Genomic DNA, 19023 nt, shown 5'->3' with positions numbered 1-19023 from the left:
TCTGCATCCTTTCCTTCAAGGCTCAGGGGTCCAAGATTATCTTCTGTGTCTGTATTTATTGGTTTCCCTTTTCTTTGTTGAAGAGGGTCTGTGCACTCCTTCTGCCTAGTCCGCCATCTTGCCCCGCCTCACCATCTAATTTCTTGACTGCTGTTTTGATGGGCATTGATTGTGTATCCAACTAAAATGAAATCCTTTGACAACTTTAATCTTTTCTCCGTTTATCATGATGTTGCTTATTGGTCCAGGTTTGAGGATTTTTATTTTATTTATGTTGAGGTGTAATCCATACTGAAGGTTGTAGTTTTTAATCTTTTTCAGTAAGTGTAACCTACAAGTCCAGATGGTTTATGCTCTGGAGTGAAGCAGCCAATTTGTACGCTGAACAAATAATCTGAGAAACTGGATTATATGAAGAAGAGCACAGCATGAGGATTGGAGAAGGATTCATTAATAACCTGTAATACGCATAAGACACAACATTGCTTGCTGAAAGTGAAGAATATTTGAAACACTTGCTGATGAAGATGAAAATTTATAGTCTTTAGTATTATTACATCTCAATATAAAGAATACAAAAATCCTCCCAAGTGGACAAACAAGCAACCTCATGATAAATGGAGAAGATATTGAAGTTTTCAAGGGTTTAATTTTATTGGATGCAGAGTCAATGTCCGTGGAAGCATCAGTCAAGAGAAAAAATGACTTACTGCATTTGGCAAATCTACCGCAAAAGACCTCATTAAAGTGTTAAAGACCGAAGATACCACTTTGAAAACTAAGGTGTATCTGACCCAAACATAGTATTTTCAATTGCCTCACTTTCATGTAAAAGGTGGACAATGAATAAGGAAGAACACAGAAGAATTAATGAACTTGAGTTATGGTGTTGGGGAAAAATATTGAATATACTGTTGAATGCCAGACCAAGCAAGTCTGTCTTGGAAGAAATATAGCCGTAATGCTTTTTAGAAGCAAGAATGGCTAGATTTTGTTTCTCATGTTATGGTTACGTCACCAGGAGAGACCATTCCTTGGAGAAGGGTTTCATTCTAGGTAAAACATCAGTGAAAGAGCTAAAAAAACCCTCAACAAGATGGATTGACACAGTGTTCGTAACCACAGCTTCAATGATGACAGTTGTGAGAATGGCACAGAAATAGGCAGTGTTTTGTTAGATTATATGTAGTAGGGTCACTATAAGTCAAATCTGACCTGACCTGACAGCACCTAATAACAATATATTCAAAATGTCCACTTTTGATACTGCAAATTCATAGCACCTGACAGCAAAGGAAGGCAGGGGGTCACCTGTCACCCATCCTAATAGACTGACTCTTTTAGAGACATTTCTTAATCTCAAGTCAGGTCAGCTTCTTAACTTCAGTTTGATGGATTTCTTTCCTTTTAGAAAGATCTTTGGAGAGAAAAATTATTTCAGTCTTTTTGAGAATTAATTCCAGCATTTAACAATCCTCAGAGTTTTTCTTGAAACTTAATCTGATTAGTTCCCTGTCAGTGCCAAGGAGATTCTGTATGCAGCATCTGGCATAATTTTAAAACCAAACCAAACCCTTGCGTCAATTGTGACTCACAGTTACCTCCATCAGATTTCCAAGGCTGTAAATCTTTACAGAAGTAGATTGTCTAATCTTTCTCCCATGGAGCAGTTGGTGAATTCAAATCACCTACCTTTTTGTTAGCAGCACAATGCCTTAACCATAGTACCACCAGAACTTCTTTGCTCCAAAACTACCTAAAAGTTCTTTGTAAAGGATTAGTACATTGTAAGAACCCCAACATATTAATTAACCAAGTAAGTTGTTCCCAGCTGCAATATGAACTCATCCTTCCGTAATTCTGGAAATGGAATATGGCCACTATCCTCTCTATTAAAATTCTGCCCAGACATAAATATTATTAAACCCCTCCTTCTTCTCTTCTAAACACAAAGCTCCATGCTTTGCACATTTTCTTTGAGTTTCTATTAGATCAATCAATTTTTTTTTCTGAAAATCTAGACCCCCTCCAGTTTGCATATACCTTTCCCATATTTAGGCTTCCCTTCTAGATCAGTCTGATTGTTGTTGTTGTTACATGCTGTCGAGTCGGACCCGACTCATAGTGACCCCTCCTTGGGTTTCTGAGGCAGTATCACTACAGAAGTAGATTGCCCAAACTTCCTTCTGAGGAGTGGCTGGTGGGTTTGAACCTCCAGCCTTCTGGTTAGCAGTCAAGTGCTTTAGGCACTATGCTAGGAAATGGTGAAGAGTTAAACAGGTTGATGATGTCAGTTTAAGATCTATCCTTGAAAAATCAATACCTCTTTCCTTTGTTTGTGGTTTTGTACATTTTTATGAAAAATATATATCCATTTTTAAAACTTTTGTTTTAAGTATCAAAATAAGAACAGAAACAAATCCTCTACAGGTTAATAAGAGCCCCACTTGTTAATGAACTCTCACTATGCTACTGCCCTAGAATGTCTGCAGCCCCATAGGAAATTAATGAGATTTAATCACTCAGCAACTGAAAAGGTCAGTGCCCAATAAGGCTTCAAATGCAGAGACGGCAGTACAACCATGCCCTATTTGGAAATCATGACGACAAAAAAACAGGGGTTTCAATACAACAACAAGTGGATGGATTAAAACATCCACTTGGTCATAGGATTAAAGAAGCAAAATCATACAACAATTAGGTGCTAAAGTCCACATTACATATGAAGCATTCTTGCTATCTCTTCTATCTTATTTCATTATTCCAGCTCAGATGCAGTGGTGTATAGCACAAAATGCCCACACTAGAATGGATCACTAAAATTTTAGCCTGAATTTTCTGTGTTGGCTGTCCATTATATTCATCACTGACTTCAGGGTTGAAATCCATCCTTTGGCAGGTCAACAGGACAGTTCTTGCAATCGTCATGTCAAATTGCAGAGAAATTTCCTGTTTTACTACCTGTGTCTGAGAGGTGAACTTGAGCAACAGGAGACAACAAAAGGTAGTAATAAAAATATGGTACAATGTACTGCACTAAAAGTCCTGACCCACACTACTGGAAGAAGGAAATCCAGCCAAAGGAAAGTTTTGGCACTTAAAAAAAAAAAAAAAAAAGCTCGACAGCTACCAGGCAAAGAGAGAACTTTAAAGTCAAAAGCTACAAGGAGGATCGGCAACTACGAACTAGGGAAGGGATATATGGTAGTTCAGTTTTGTGTCAACTTGGCTGGGCCTGGTTGAATGACTGGGCAGCTGGATATTGTATTCCCCATGATGACACTGGTAATCAACTCCATTGTGGACTCTACTGTGAGCAGCTGAGTAGCTAACTGCCTTAGGGAATGTGGTCTGCTTCCTGTATATAAGCAGAAGCCTTGGGCAATGGTCTCTAGCTTATGGCACACTTGAGCCCTGCATGTAGCTGTGTTGTTGCTCAGCAGCCTGCCATGCTCTGCCGACCTTGGGACTTTCAATGGACTTAAATTAATGGCCTGCCTTGTGGTTTGGTAACATTGGTATTATGCCTTTTTACTTGTCAACTTTGGGTTTGTCATCCTCAGCAGCCAGCAGCTGTCTGAGTGAAAAAATGCCTCTAGCTCCAGTAGGCTGGGAGCAGGAAGCAGAGCTGGACCTCAAGATTGAGGGGCTTTCACCCAGCCCCCAGAGCCTGGCACTTTGAACTTGGACTTAAAGCCTCCAAATTATGAGAGAATAAACTCCGGGTTTTTAAGGCCATCACATTTGTGGTATATTTCTTGTCAGAGCAGCACTAGGTAACCAGAACTGGCTACCAAAAATAATAATCGGGAGGTTATTGGGAACATAAGAGTCTAGTGTCTTAAGGATGATGAAGCAGAAAATGAGATGGATCTATTTTTTCTTTCCTTTGAGAATTAAAAGTGCATCCGAAACTAATATTCTACTCCTACCTAAGTGTAGCTGTTTACTCCATAGAACTAAAATGATGTTGATCATTTTACTACTAATTTTTCTCTTACTCTGTGTTACTACAAAAGATTGTGTTAGTCATATTGTTGTGTATATCTTTTTCACTAACCAAAATTCTCCATAATGGCAGGAATTTATTTCCCTAGTATTTTCTCTGTTTTCTTAGCCCTTATTACAGGAAAATCTGCACATAGTATATGCTCAAAAAATATTGTTGAAAGGGAGATTGATTAGATTGCCACAAAAGTCCTATCATCATAGCTTTGCTTTTCTATGATTTAGAAAATAATAGCTCCCTAAAAATATAAGCAATTCTATCTACAATATACACTATCAAGTTTATTTATGATAAGTTTCATGAAAATCAATAAAATATTCATTTTATGACTTAAATTTGTTCTCTTTTTTATACTTTCATTGATTTTGAGTTCAATTGATATGAATTTCATATAATTTCCTTTTAGATAAGTTTATATTTTGATGATATCTTGAAAGAAATCTTGATTCTTTCTTTATATCATTTAAAGTCATCTTCATTTGAATATGTCTTTAAAAATATAAACCAATACATATAATATATCTAGTAACAATGCCTCCATTACAATTAGGGAGCTTTTCTGAAGTTCATTTTTATGGTGGCAATTAGAACTCTGAACATGTGATCCCACAGGAAAATTATAACGAAGGGTAACTAAATTAAGCCTACAAAAAAAAAGTCTTTAATTCTACTGTATTACCAATAAAATGATAGAAGCTAACCACCTACAACAATTGTTCTGTTTCATAAAAATCCAACTGTGGAAGCACCACATGATCAACACCACAGTGCCAAAGTCTACAGTAGGAGCTCTTTCTACTCTTTTATACCTTTATCTTAAATCTCACCTTTATCTGAATGCTATCTTGACTGGAGGGGACCCTTCTCAAAGGCTCCCTGCTGCTCTCAGAAGCAATTCCAGCTCTTCACTATGCTGTTGCTGTTAGGTGCTATCGAATCAGTTTTAACTCATCATGACCCTATGTACAAGAGAATGAAATACGGCCTGATTCTGTGGCATCCTCAAAGTAATTGCAAAGTTTGAGATCATTGTTGTAGCCACTGTATCAAACCATCTCATAGACAGTTCTCTTCTTTTTCAATGACCGTCTGCCAAGTACGATGTCCTTCTTCAGGGACTGGTTCATTATCAAAATACATGAGACACCGTTCACACTTCTCAGGAGTTTTCTGATTGTTCTTCTTCCAAGATATACTTGTCCATTCTTCTGGCAGTCCACAATACATTTAATATTCTTCACCAACTTCATAATATAAAGACATTAATTCTTCTTCTGTCTTCCTTATTCATTGTCCAGCTGCTGCATACATATAAGATATTTGGGTAAGGTCAGGTGCACCTTAGTTTTCAAAGCAACATCTTTGCTTTTTAACACTTTAAAGAGATTTTTTTGCAGCACATTTGCTCAATCCAATACATTACTTTATTTTTTGACTGCTGCTTCCATTGGTGTTGATTATGGATCCAAGTCAAATGAAATCCTTTACAAAATCAGTCCCTTCTCTGTTTATCATGATGTTGCTTATTGGTCCAGATGTGAGGAATTTTGTTGTCTTTATATTCAGCTATAATTCATTCTGAAGGCTGTGGCCTTTGATCTTCATCAGTAAATGCTTCAAATCTTCTTAGATTTCAACAAGTAAAGCTATGTTATCTGCATATCACAGGTTATTAATAACTCTTTCTCCAATGCTGATGCTGCACACTTTTTTTATAGTCCAAAGTCTTGGATTGTTTCCTCAGGAAACAGATTGTATAAGTATGGTGAAAGCATACAACCCTGATGCACACTTCTCCTGATTTTTAAACCATGAAGTATCCCCTTGTTCTGCTTCAATGATTGCCTCTTGGTCTATGTTCAGGTCTGCATGAGCACAATTAAGTGTTCTGGAATCCCCACTCTTCACAATGTTATCCAATATTTGCCATGATCCACACATGGATCTTTGTATAGTCAATAAAACAAAAGTAACCATCTCTCTGGTATTTTCTGCTTCCAGGCAAGTTCCATCTGACATCAGCAATGATATCTTTCATTGTACACCCTCTTCTGAATCCAACTTGAATTTTTGGCAGTCCTCCGTGAATATACCGCTGCAACCATTTTTTAAATTATCTTCAGCAAAATTTTACTTGCATGTAACGTTAGTGATATTATTTGATAATTTCTGCACTCTTTTTCAATAACTTTTCTTTGGAATGGACACAAATATGGATCTCTATTTCAGTCAGTTGGCCAGGTCACTGTCTTCTAAATTTCTTGGCATAGATGAGTGAGTGCTTCCAGAGTTGTATCCATTTGTTGATACATCTCAGTTGGCATTCTGTCACTTCCTGGAGCTTTGTTTTTCACCAATGTCTTAAGTAAAGCATGAACTTCTTTGTTCAATACCATCAGTTCTTAATCATACACTACTTCCTAAATTGTTGAATGTTGACAAATTATTTTTAGTACAGAGTCTTTTATGTATTATTTCTATATTCTTTTGATTCTTCCTCTGTTGTTCAATATTTTGCCCATAGAATCCTTCAATAATGTAACTCAAGGCTTGAATTTTTCTTCAGTTACTTTAGTTTGACAAATGCCAAGCATGTTCTTCTCTTTGGTTTTCTCCCTCCAAATCTTTGCATATGTCATTATAATACTTTACTCTGTCTTCTAGAGCTGCCATTTGAAACCTTATGTTCAGCTCTTTTATTTCATCATTTCTTCCATTCACTTTAGCTACTCTCTGTTCAAGAGCAAGTTTCAGAGTCTCTTCTGACCATTTTGGTCTTTTCTTCATTTCCTTTCTTTTTAACAATCTTTTGCTTTCTTCATGTATGATGTTTTTGATGCCATCCTATAACTAGTTTGGTCTTCTGTCATGAGTGTTTCAATACATCAAATCTACAAATCTATTGTTGAGATGGTCTCTAAATTCAAGTGGGATATACTCAAGCTTTTATTTGGCTGCCTTGTATTTGTTTTAATTTGTTTCACCTTCAACTTGAATTTGAAGATAAGTAATTGATGGCTGTTCTGCAGTCACCCCCCTAGCCTCATTATGACTAATGACATTGAGCTTCTCCATTATCTCTTTCCATAGATGTGGTAGATTTGATTCCTGTGTATTCTATCTGGCAAGGTCCACATGTATAGTCACCATTTATGTTGAAAAGGTATTTGCAATGAATAAGTCATTAGTGTTACAAAATTCTATCATGTGATCTGCAGTGTCATTTCTATCACCAAGGCCATGTTTTCCAGCCACCAATCCTTCTTTTTTGTTTCCAAGCTTCACATTCCAATCACCAAGGATTATCAAAGTATCTTGATTACATTTGCTCAATTTCAGACTGCAGAAATTGGTAAAAACTTCACTTCCTTTTTCTTTGATATTAGCGGTTGGTGCATATATTTGAAAAATACTAGTATTAACTGGTCTTCCTTGTAGGCTTATGGATATTATCTTATCACTAGCAGCATTGTACTTTATGATAGATCTTGAAATACTGTTTCTAACAATGACTGCAAAGCTATTCCTCTTCAATTTGTCATTCCTGACATAGTAGACCGTATGACTGTTTGACTGAAAATGACTGATACAAGTTTATTTCAGCCCACCCACGATATCTATCTCTATGTGTTTTATTTTTGACGATACCCAATTTTTCTAGATGCATACTTTGTACATTCCGTGTTCTAATTTGTTGTTTTTGTTGTTAGGTGTTGTTGAGTTGTCTCCAACTCATAGAGACATTATGTACAACAGAACGAAACACTGCCTGGTCCTGTGCCAGCCTCACAAAACTTGCTATACCTGAGCCCATTGTTGCAGCCACTGTATCAATCCATCTTGTTGAGGGCCTTGCCCTCCTTTGTTGATCCTCCAATTTACCAAGCATGGTATCCTTCTCCAAAGAATGGTCCCGTCTGACAACATGATCAAAGAAGGTAAGACAAAGTCTAGCCATTCTCACTTCCAAGGACTGTTCTGGCTGCATTTATTCCAGGACAGATTTGTTAGTTTTTTTAGCGGTCCACAATATGTTCAGCATTCATTGGCAACACCACAACTCAAAAGTATCACTTTTCTTTGGTCTTCCTTATTCATTGTCCAGCTCTCACATGAATATGAGTCAATTGAAAATACCATGGCTTGGGTTAGGTACACTTTAGTCTTCAAGGAAACATCTTTGCTCTTCAGCACTCAAAAGAGGTATTTTGCAGCAGATTTGCCCAGTGCAATAAATCATCTGATATCTTGGCTGCTGCTTCCATTGGTGTTGACTATAGAATCAAGTAATATGAAGTATTTGACAACTTCAATCTTTTCTCCATTTATCATGATGCTGCTTATTGGTCCACTTGTGAGGATTCTAGTTTTTTATATTCAGGTGTGATCCATACAGCAGACTGCAATCTCCAATCTTCATGATTAAGTGCTTCAAGTCATCCTCACTTTCAGCAAGCAAAGTTGTGTCATCTGCATATCGCAGATTGTTAATGAGTCTTTCTCCAATCCTGATGTCATGTTCTTCTTCATATAGTCCAGATTCTCAGATTATTTGCTCAGCATACAAATTGAATAAATATGGTGAAAGGATACAACCCTGACACACTCTCTTCCTACTTTTAAACCATACAGTATTCCCTTGTTCTAATTATTAATGATTATTAATGAAAGTTTGCAACTGTTTATTCTCATTTTATGGGATGCAACATCTAAAAATGAAGGTCCAGAAAGCTTTCTCCATCTACATCATTCAGGTTGACTCTACTTTGAATTGGCAGCCATCCTCAGTCATATTTTGAGTGCCTTCTACCCTGATAGGCCATCATCTAGCACTATTTCCAACAGTGTTTCACTGCTATTCATAAGGTTTTCACGCCATTTTTTTTTTTTTTTTTTTTTTCAGAATTAGACTACAGATTCTTTCTTCCTTGTCTGTCTTTGGAATCTCTGCTGAAATCTGCCCACCATGGTTGACTCTATTGGTGTTTGAAATACTGATTTCATAGCTTCCAGCATCACCTAAACATGCATACCACAACAGTAAGCCAAACTAAAAGATGAGTTCTTTTTTTTTTTTCCTCCACACTCACCATTCCCCCTTTAAACTCTTCCTTTCAGTGATCTTAAATAACTTGAATTTATCAAACTTTCCATATTCTATCTCACTCCTGCAGCTCTCTGTTTTGTTATGCTTTTCTCCATCCTAACCCTTTGGATAATTACTGTTTGTTCTCAGGCTGAGTTTAAACATAATCTGATCCCAGAAGCTAGTATTTCTTTTCCATATCTGAGATGAGTACTCCTTACAAGCACCAATAACAGCCTTTCAGAGAATATGTTTACTATATCAATATTATCTCTTTGGTGTACTCTTCCTCAAACTAGACCTTAGACATTTCCAAAACAGCCAGTTTGTCTTTTTTCCCACTCAATCTCCAGTATCCAGGACAGTTTCAGGCACAAAATATGTGTTTTATATAGCTAATAAATTTTGAAGGAATATCAGTCACTTCTAAGTTCACAGTTCCTTAGTTTATTCATTCATTAAAAATATTACTGAATGATTGTTATATACCAAGAACTATTCTAGGCACTGGACAGACAGTGATAAATTAGATTTATGGCCTACCCTCAAACTCACTGCCATCTAGTCAATTCTGACTCATAGTGACCCCTCCTTGGGTTTCTGAGGCAGCATCTCTACAGAAGTAGATTGCCCAGTCTTCCTTCCAAGGAGTGGTTTGTGGGTTTGAACCATCAGTCTTCTGGTTAGCAGTCAAATGTCTTAGGCACTACACCACCAGAGCTCCTCAGGGCCTACCCTAATGTAGTTTAATTATAATGAGAAGTCACTGTGGGACAGCATGGGTGAATTAGGATGTTGGACTTCAGGACTCCAAAGGAATACAAGAAAATTATGGCAGTGGATCTACAAGAGGCAAGGTTCTATCTGGTGTGATTGGGGTAGATCTTAAAGGACAGTGCCTCCAATAGCACACAGTTACTCTGAAATGTTCTGAAATAAACGGAATATGACGCCTTTAGAAATATAAAAGATTATACATGATCATTGTAGACCTTTTACTGTAAACTTAAAAAGCATTCTTCTACAAAGAGCTGAGGTTCACTTCTTACCTGATTTTAGTGGCTTCAATAACCCCTTTTGTTATGAAGTTGAATCCTTAGACCAAGCTGTCATTATTGCCCATATGGGCCATTTTAATAGTCTCATCTCTTTGCTTCCAGGTTCACCAAACTAATTCCATTCTTCATTATTTTGGGGTCATCTTTATGAAACAGGTATCAAATTACATAGTTCTCCTTTTGATTACCCACCAACATTTTCAAGTCTTTCTGGAGGAAGAATGCACAGGTTATCATCTTGATTTATTGGTTCACTGAGTATTTGCAGAACCCTCTACTATAATACAGATGTCAATGACTCTTCTTAAGTATGTGAGCCAAAAAAAAAAAAAAATAGACTCATTGCCGTCAAGTTGAATCCAACTCATAGCGAGCCCTCCTTTGGTTTCTGCTGTGGTATCACTATGGGAGTAGATTGCCCAATCTTCCTTATGAGGAGCAGCTGGTGGGTTTGAACCACCAGCCTTTTGGCACTATGCCACCAGAACTCTATGTGAGGGAGCTATGCAAACATGTTTCAATTAATGCATCAGCAAAGCCATGATAGAGAAAGTAATAAACAGACAGAAGATAAAGGTTGAAATGTTTACATGACTGTACTTCACTCTTAGCATCAACTTAAAAGTCCTAAGTAATGAAATTGAAGGTATTTTGGTAACTGACTTCTCACTCTTATCTTAGATTCTTATGCCCCAAATATCCCATGCTCTTTCATATCTCTATCTCTCTCTCCACCACCACCACCCCCTCTATTTCCATGGGTTGAAAAGTGACAGGAATGGTTAGGAAGAATAAGCATAGAGTGCCCTTTGAGGTGCTTTTTAATTGTAAGGTGAATGAGCAAAAATAAAATGGAGGACATAGGATTCAGATTATTTTTTAAACTCTTATTTTGTGAAGTGTTCTTTGTTTCATTTTAATTTTGCTTCTGCGTTATGACAAAAGTGCCAGGTGAGCATAGAGGTTGAATTTCTTAAGAAGGAAAGTGATATTTGATGGAATAAAGGACAAAGGAATAAACACAGTTGAAGGGATTTGTCTTGAATGTTAATCTGAAATGTATGGAGGGAGAAAGATATTTAATTTATACAAGAGAAAGGGAAGAAGAGGTAGAATGAAAGAGTTCACAATGGATAGCTTAATTTTTCTCTATATGAAGTGTAATATGGGTCAGGTGGTAAAAGCTAAGATGGTGGCAAAGGAAAGTTATAGGGTTGAAGAAAGTGAAAAGATTTGGGATATCTGATCTGGAAAATGAGATACCTTTATAAGGACTCCAACAGTTTCTAAACAACCTAAGAAATAGTGGAGGCATACAGGAGGAAAACTTATGGAAACTTCTTGGCCTTAACTAAACACCATAAGATAATGATTCTCTGGGCCTGGGGGCTCAGGACCATAGTATTGGGCAATATCAAGTTCAACTGGGATAAAATAGTCCACAAAGACAATGTTGGACATCCTACTTTGGTGAGTAGCAATAAGAGTCTTAAAAGCTTGTTAGTGGCCATTTAAGGTGCAACTATTGTTCTGCCCTGTCTGGAACAAAGATAAGTGAAGAAAATCAAATATGCCAGAAAACAATTTTGCTAGAAGGACTAATGGACCACACAAATCCCAGCCTTCATGACCCTGAGGCTAGAACTACATGGTGCCTGGCTATTGCAGTAGCTCTGAAAGGGATCAAAGTAGGAAATCTTGGATAGAGTTGAGAAAAATGTGGAATAAAACTCAAAATATTTAAAAAGACCAGACTTACTGCTCTGTTAGCAACTAATAGAATGCTGGAAAATATGGCCTTTAGACCTCCTTCTGGCCTGGAAATGAACTCACTGCCCTTGCTCAACTTTCAGCCAAAAATAGACAAGCCTATAAGGTGAAAAATAACATCAGGGAATCATGCACATTTTAGAATAATCAACCAAACAGGAGCAAAAAGGCAGCATTTACCCAGGGATAAAGCTCAGAAGGCAGGCAGGGATAGGAAAAAAAGACAAGATAGATACAGTAAACCAGAGGAGGAAGTGAGAAGATTGCTGTTATATTGTAGGGGTTGTAATCAATGTCACAAATAAAAATGTGTATTAATTATTGAATGGAAAATCAATTTTCTATGTAAACTTTCACCCAAATCACAATAAATTAAAAGAAAAAAAGAAATCATGTGGAATGGTAATGATTCAATTTTGCATATTATTTTAATTTAATACTATCATCATCTCGTAGTCTTTCCTAGGTCAATTCTGCTCTAGAACAGAAGTTGGCAAATTGTTTCTGTAACAAGTCAGATACTAAATCTTTTAGTTTTTTTGGACCATATAGTCTCTTGCAAGTAATCAATTTTGGCATTTGAAAATATCCATAGACAAAATGTAACTAGATACTGAGATCTGAATTTCATATTACTTTCTTTTGTTATAAAACACTATACTTCTTTGGACTTATTTCAAATATTTAAAAATCTAAGACTATTTTTTAACGTCAAACAAACAAACAAACCTACTGCCATTGAGTTGTTTCTGACTCATAGCAACACATAGCTGATCCTTTTTAAAACATCACTGAATAAATAAATAAATAAATAAAAACATCATAAATGTTTTTCTTCCTGTTTACATATTACTACTCTTACAACCCCCACCCTCATCTCATCCCCGAACATGGGTGTTCAGGTAGTAAGGTGATGAACACTAAGGATCTCAGCAGGTTCAAGAACCCAGAGTGAGTTTTGGTCTATTGTGGTTCACATTACAGCATTTCTATGTCCCAAATATAAAAATACAGATATGTATGCTGCATCACCTCTCTGCAATTTTCTTTTCATCTGAGGTTATAGATGATCTCTTTTTTCATATATATATCCCTCTTTCAAAATCAATGGTGTAGGAGGGAGAGAAGTATGATGAGACAACAAATCAACAAGGAGAGCTTCAGTTCTTTATTGATGTCATAAAAATTAGAGATGAGTAGGGAGTATAGAGACTCCAGAATTGGAAACAAACATTTTCCCCTCATAAAGGCATTTCTGTGATATTGTCTTTCTCAGTAAAGGAAACAAAACTCTTTAATTGACTTGAAGACTCATTGAAGAAAGCAGTAAGCAACAACAAGTGGTAAGGGAGCTGTGGTAGCATAGTGCCTAAGGTGCTTGACTGCTAACCAGAAGGGTGGCAGTTCAAACCCACCAGCCACTCCTCGGAAGGAAGATGAGGCAATCTACTTCCATAGTGATACTGCCTCGGAAACCCAAGGAGGAGTTGCTATGAGTCGGATCCGACTTGACGGCATGTAACAATAACAACAACAGTATTTGTAAAGATGATGGATGTTGCCAAATGGTAATTTTCTTTGTGTGGGGTTATGATTGATCTGTGACTTGATGAAATGCTTGAGCATTTCATACTCAATCTTAAAGTAAAAAACAAACAAAAAATATGATCATACAATGGGAATTTCAGATGATTGGGGTGTGGTGTGGAGTGAGGATACTGCTTAGCTTTTGAAGAAGATATACTATGATAGGAGAATGTTTACCTAAATCTCAAATCCACCACACCAGGATGATAGAATACATGATTAGCTAATATATAGTTCAGAAGAAATGTTCTGTAGTCTTAGGTAGAAAACTAAAGGACTAGGGGGCACAGGTGGTATTCTCATCTTCTCTTTCTATTGTCTTTGGAAAAGAAAATAGGATCAGTGAACTAAGCAGATGATACCAAAGGAATACAATGTTTGTTTTTCTGGATATATACCTATGTTATCAAACAGGTTATCTCATGACAAGGGCAGAGAATGTCATATGAAATCCTGAAATAGAATAATGGATTTAGCAAGAAATATCTCAGTGTTACCAGCAGGCTTTGAATTGAAGTTGCAAGGTTAAAAAGCAGAAAATTACATCAAACTTCATTTGTAGCAGACTATAAGTGCAATCTAAACAAGGGTACTTGAGGAGGTGAGCAATAATGCTCAGAAAAAATATATATATTTATGGCTATAGAAGTCTATATATCAATTCAAGGAGTATTTGTGATAAAATAAACTTTAAATTATAATACAAACAGTTAAAATAAAATAATTAAGCATCATCAAGACATAATGACATGGGAATATTGTCCATATTATGGCAGTACAAGGTTGGACCTCATTCTAAAGTAGTAAATGACAGAAGAAGAGGTAGAAAAAGGCATTTTGTATTAAGAAAATATAAACCTAGATAAATTCCCACACACCTGAGAATAGACACTTCATGATTGTTGCAGCTCACTAACAATACTGGGCCATGCTGGGAAGTAAGAAGAAGAAGTTCCACGGCCCAATCATGAACAGATAAAATACTTTTACACATACTGAACCTGGAAAAAGAGAATGCTAAGATGAAACTAAAGAGTTACACTCCTTGCAAAGCTTTCTTTTCCTCCCTATCGTCACCCACAGGTAGATTTATCATTGTTTCCTTCATTGCCCTGTTCTATCATGTACATTAAACTAATATAACTTTAAACACTCTATTTTGTTATCACTTGTTAAAAAGCCATTTCACATCTAAACTGATGTATAAACCTTCACCAAAAACACAATAAAATATAGCTCTTTTGGAAAAAGCTACAGTTTTCTGATTGAATTATCCTGGTACCTTTATAAAAAAATCAATTGACTACAAGTGTGTGCCTATTTCTGTACTCTATTTTTTTCCCTGCATCTAATTTTCTATTCTTATGCCAATACCACAATATCATATTGTCTTAATTACTGTAACTCTCTAGTGAGTCTTGAAATAAAAATGTGTAGTCCCCCCAAGAAAACTAGCCATACAACTTGCTACACTGTGTAACATGTCTCATTATTTTATTCTCTTAAGCCTATTGATAAAGATATTTGTAACAATAATTCAATAAATGTTTGCTAAAAAGCAGCCAAACAAACAAACAAACTCACTACCATTGAGTCCATTCTGACTCATAGTGACCCCTCTTGGGTTTCCAAGGTGAAAAACCTTTACAGAAGTAGATTGCCCAGTCTTCCTTCCACTGAGTTTGAACTGCCAACCTTCTTATTAGCAATAAAATGCCTTAGGCAAGGGGAAATTAAGGAATGAGAAAGCATTGGTATGTGCATCAAAACTATGGGGAAAATAAAACATATATAAAACTTGATAATAAATAATTTTCAGCTCCTTTTCTTTAAGAGCAGCCCACAGGGTATGAACATTGGAAACTGGTAATGAGTAGATAAGACGGGACATGAATTTATGCATGAAATGGGTGAATATCAAGAAAAAAAGTTGGAAGTAACAAATAATTTTTCAAACAATCTGACTCAACCTGAAAGAATCACCTAGATAATGTATCCTTTAGCTGAATGTCATAGGAAGAATAGAATAAGGAAGAATAGAGAAAGGAAGGAAGGAAGGAAGGAAGAACAGAGCCACATCTGTCACTTTCTAAAATGTACTATCTCAGTATACATAATATGGAAGAAATGGGTTTCATTTTTTTATTAAGTATCTGTTTAAATAATAACCAGGCTCTTTGTCAAGTAGGTTGAATAGGTTCTTATGTTCTCTTGGCCTATCTTCTAGTTTTTATTATTTTTATTTTGACTGTTGTGCATCCAACTGCTATTAAATTCATCTATTGGGTAATGATTTCAGATACTGTAACTATGCATGCGCACTTGGCCAGATGAAGTACACAGGAACCAGATCAACTACATCTGTGGAAAGAGGTGATGGAGAAGCTCAATATCTTCAGCCAAAGCAAGGGCAGGAGTTGATGGAACAGACCATCAACTGCTCATATGCAAGTTCAAGTTGAAGATGAAGACAAGTAAAACAAAACATGACCAAAACATGACCTTGTTTATATCACTCTTGAATTTAGAAACCATATAAAGAACAGATTTGATGCATTGAACACCAATGACCAAAACCAGAGGGATTGTGGGATGATATCAAGACCATCACCCATGAAGAAACCAAAAGATCATTAAAAAGACAGGAAAGGAATAAAAGACCAAAATGGTTGTCAGAGGAGACTCTGAAACTTGCCCTTTAATGGCGAGTCACTAAAGCAAATGGAAGAAATAACAAGATAAAAGAGCTGAACACAAGATTTCAAAGAGCAGTTCTAGAAGACAATGTCAATTATTACAATGAAATATGCAAAAACTTGGAGGAGTTATAAAACTAAAATGAAAGAATACACTCAGCATTTCTCAAGCTGAAAGAACTGAAGAAAAAATTCAAGCCTCAAAGTGCAATATTGAAAGATTCTATGGGAAGTATATTAAATGATGCAGGAAACATCAAAAGAACATAGAAGGAATATATAGAGTCAGTGTACCCAAAAGAATTGGTTGTTGTTCATCCATTTCAGGAGGTGGCATATGATCAAGAACCAATGGTATTGAAGGAAGAAGTCAAGGCTGCACTGAAGGAATTGACAAAAAACAAGGCTCCAGGAATTGATGGAATACCCACTGAGATGGTTTGACAATGGGTCAAGAGGCACTCACTCATCTAAACCAAGAGATTTGGAAGACAGCTACCTGGCCAACTGACTGGAAGAGATTCATATTTGTACCCATTCCAAACAAAGATGATCCCACAGAATATGGAAGTTAGTGAACAATATCATTAATATGACACGCAAGTAAAATTTTGCTGAAGATAATTAAAAAATGGTTTCAGTAGTATATCGACAGAGAACTTCCAGAAATGCAAGCTGGATTCAGAAGGGGATTTGAACGAGGGATATCATTGCTGATGTCAGATGCTCTTGAAAGGAGAGTGGCTGAAGTCTTGGGAAGAAATGATAAAGTAAAAGAGCTGAACAGAGATTTAAAAGGACCACTCCAGAAAACAAAGTAAAGTATTATGATGAAATGTGCAAAGACCTGGAGAAAGAACTGAAGAAAAATTAAGCCTCAAGTAGTGATGTTGAAAGATTTTATGGGCAACCTATTGAATGATGCAGGAAGCATCAAAAGAAGATTCAAGGAATACACAGAGTCACTGTACCAAAAAGAACTGGTCAGCATTCCACCATTTCAGGATCAAGAACCAATGATATTGAAGGAAGACTTTCAAGCCACACTTAAGACATTGGTAAAAAACAAGACCTGGCCAACAAACCGGAAGAGATCTATATTTGTGCCCATTCCAGAGAAAGGTGATCCAAAGGAATGCAGCAATTATCAAACAATATCATTGATATCACACACAAGTAAAATTTTGCTGAAGATAATTCAAAAAACGTTTGCAGCAGCATATTCACAGGGAACTGCCAGAAATTCAAGCTAGGCTCAGGATAGGATGTGGAAGTGGTTGCTGATGTCAGATGGATCTTGGCTGAAAGCAGAGAATATCAGAAAGATGTTCACCTGTGTTTTATTGACTATGCAAAGGCATTAGATTGTGTTGGTCATAAAAATCATGGATAACATTATGCATTATGAGAATTCTGGAACACTTAATTTTGCTCATGATAAAACTGTAACATAGATAAAGGGACAGTCATTGAAAAGAACAAGGGGATACTGCATGGTTTAAAATCAGGACATGTGTGCCTCGGGGTTATATCATTTTATGATACTAATTCAATCTGTGTGCTGAGCAATTATTTCAAGAAGCTGGACTATGTGAAGAGGAGCACAGCTTTAGGATTAGAGAAAGACTCATTAACAATCTGTAATATTCAGATGACACAAATTCTCTTGCTGAAAGTGAAGAAGACTTGAAGCACTTACAGATGAAGACCAGAGACTACAGCCTTCAGTATGGATTGTACCACAAAAAAAAAAAAAAAAAATCCTCACAACTGGACCAATAAGCATCATCATATTAAATAGAGTAAAGATTGACGTTGCCAAGGATTTTGTCTTACTTGGATCCACAATAAGCACCCATGGAAGCAGCAGTCAAGAAATTAAATGATGTATTGCACTGGGCAAATCTGCTACATAAGATATCTTTGTTAAAGAACAAAGATGTTGCTTTGAAGACTAATGTGAGTGTGACCCAAGCTGTGTTATTTTCAATAACCTTATATGCATGTGAGAGCTGGACAATGAACAAGTACACTGCCAAAAAATTGATGCCTTTGAATTGTAGTGTTGGCAAAGAATATTGGATGTACCATGGACTGCCTGAAGAAGGAGCAGCCAGAATGCTCCTTAGAAATGAGAATGGCCAGACTTTGTCTCTATACTTTGGTCATGTTGTCAGAAGTGACCAATCCCTTGAGAATGATATCATGCTTGATCAGTGAAAAATGGAAAGACCCTCAATGAGATGGATTGACACAGTGTCTGTCATGATGGGCTGCAGCATGAAAATGATTATGAGTATAGCCTAGGATCAGGCAGTTTTTGATCTGTTGTGCATGGGCTCTCTGAGTCAAAACCAACTGGATGCCATCTATATACCCATATGGTGAACTACTATGCAATCATTGGAAATTATGCGGTAGTAGAAGAATGTGTAATGGCATTAAATGTATTCATGATCCAGTAAGAGAAAAAAGAGAGTTACAAACAGTTGTATAGTTTTCTCTCATTGTTGAATAGACAAAATATATGTATGTTTGCACATATGATATTAGTCAGTGTTTATATCTGGAAGTTAGGATGAATTAGTTTAATTTTATACTTTCATTTTTCTCAAGAAATATGCATTACCTTGTCATACAGATTATCATCAATAAATTAAAGTATGTTTTGATTTGCAATTAACCAGGAAATTATTATATAAAATGTGCATATAACTGAGGCTGCTATACTTGTCATAATGGTCTTGAGATAAGAAGATGATAAAATTTCCTTTAGTGAAGTGTATTAACAATCCCCAGTTTGAGAGTCTAGAGGTT

The sequence above is a fragment of the Orycteropus afer genome, unplaced genomic scaffold (genome assembly GCF_000298275.1).
Source record: "Orycteropus afer afer isolate SDZICR_OR568_19922 unplaced genomic scaffold, OryAfe1.0 scaffold00221, whole genome shotgun sequence".
Classification (NCBI taxonomy): domain Eukaryota; kingdom Metazoa; phylum Chordata; class Mammalia; order Tubulidentata; family Orycteropodidae; genus Orycteropus; species Orycteropus afer.
The sequence above is the reverse complement of the archived record's forward strand: the minus strand, read 5'-3'. Positions refer to the sequence as shown.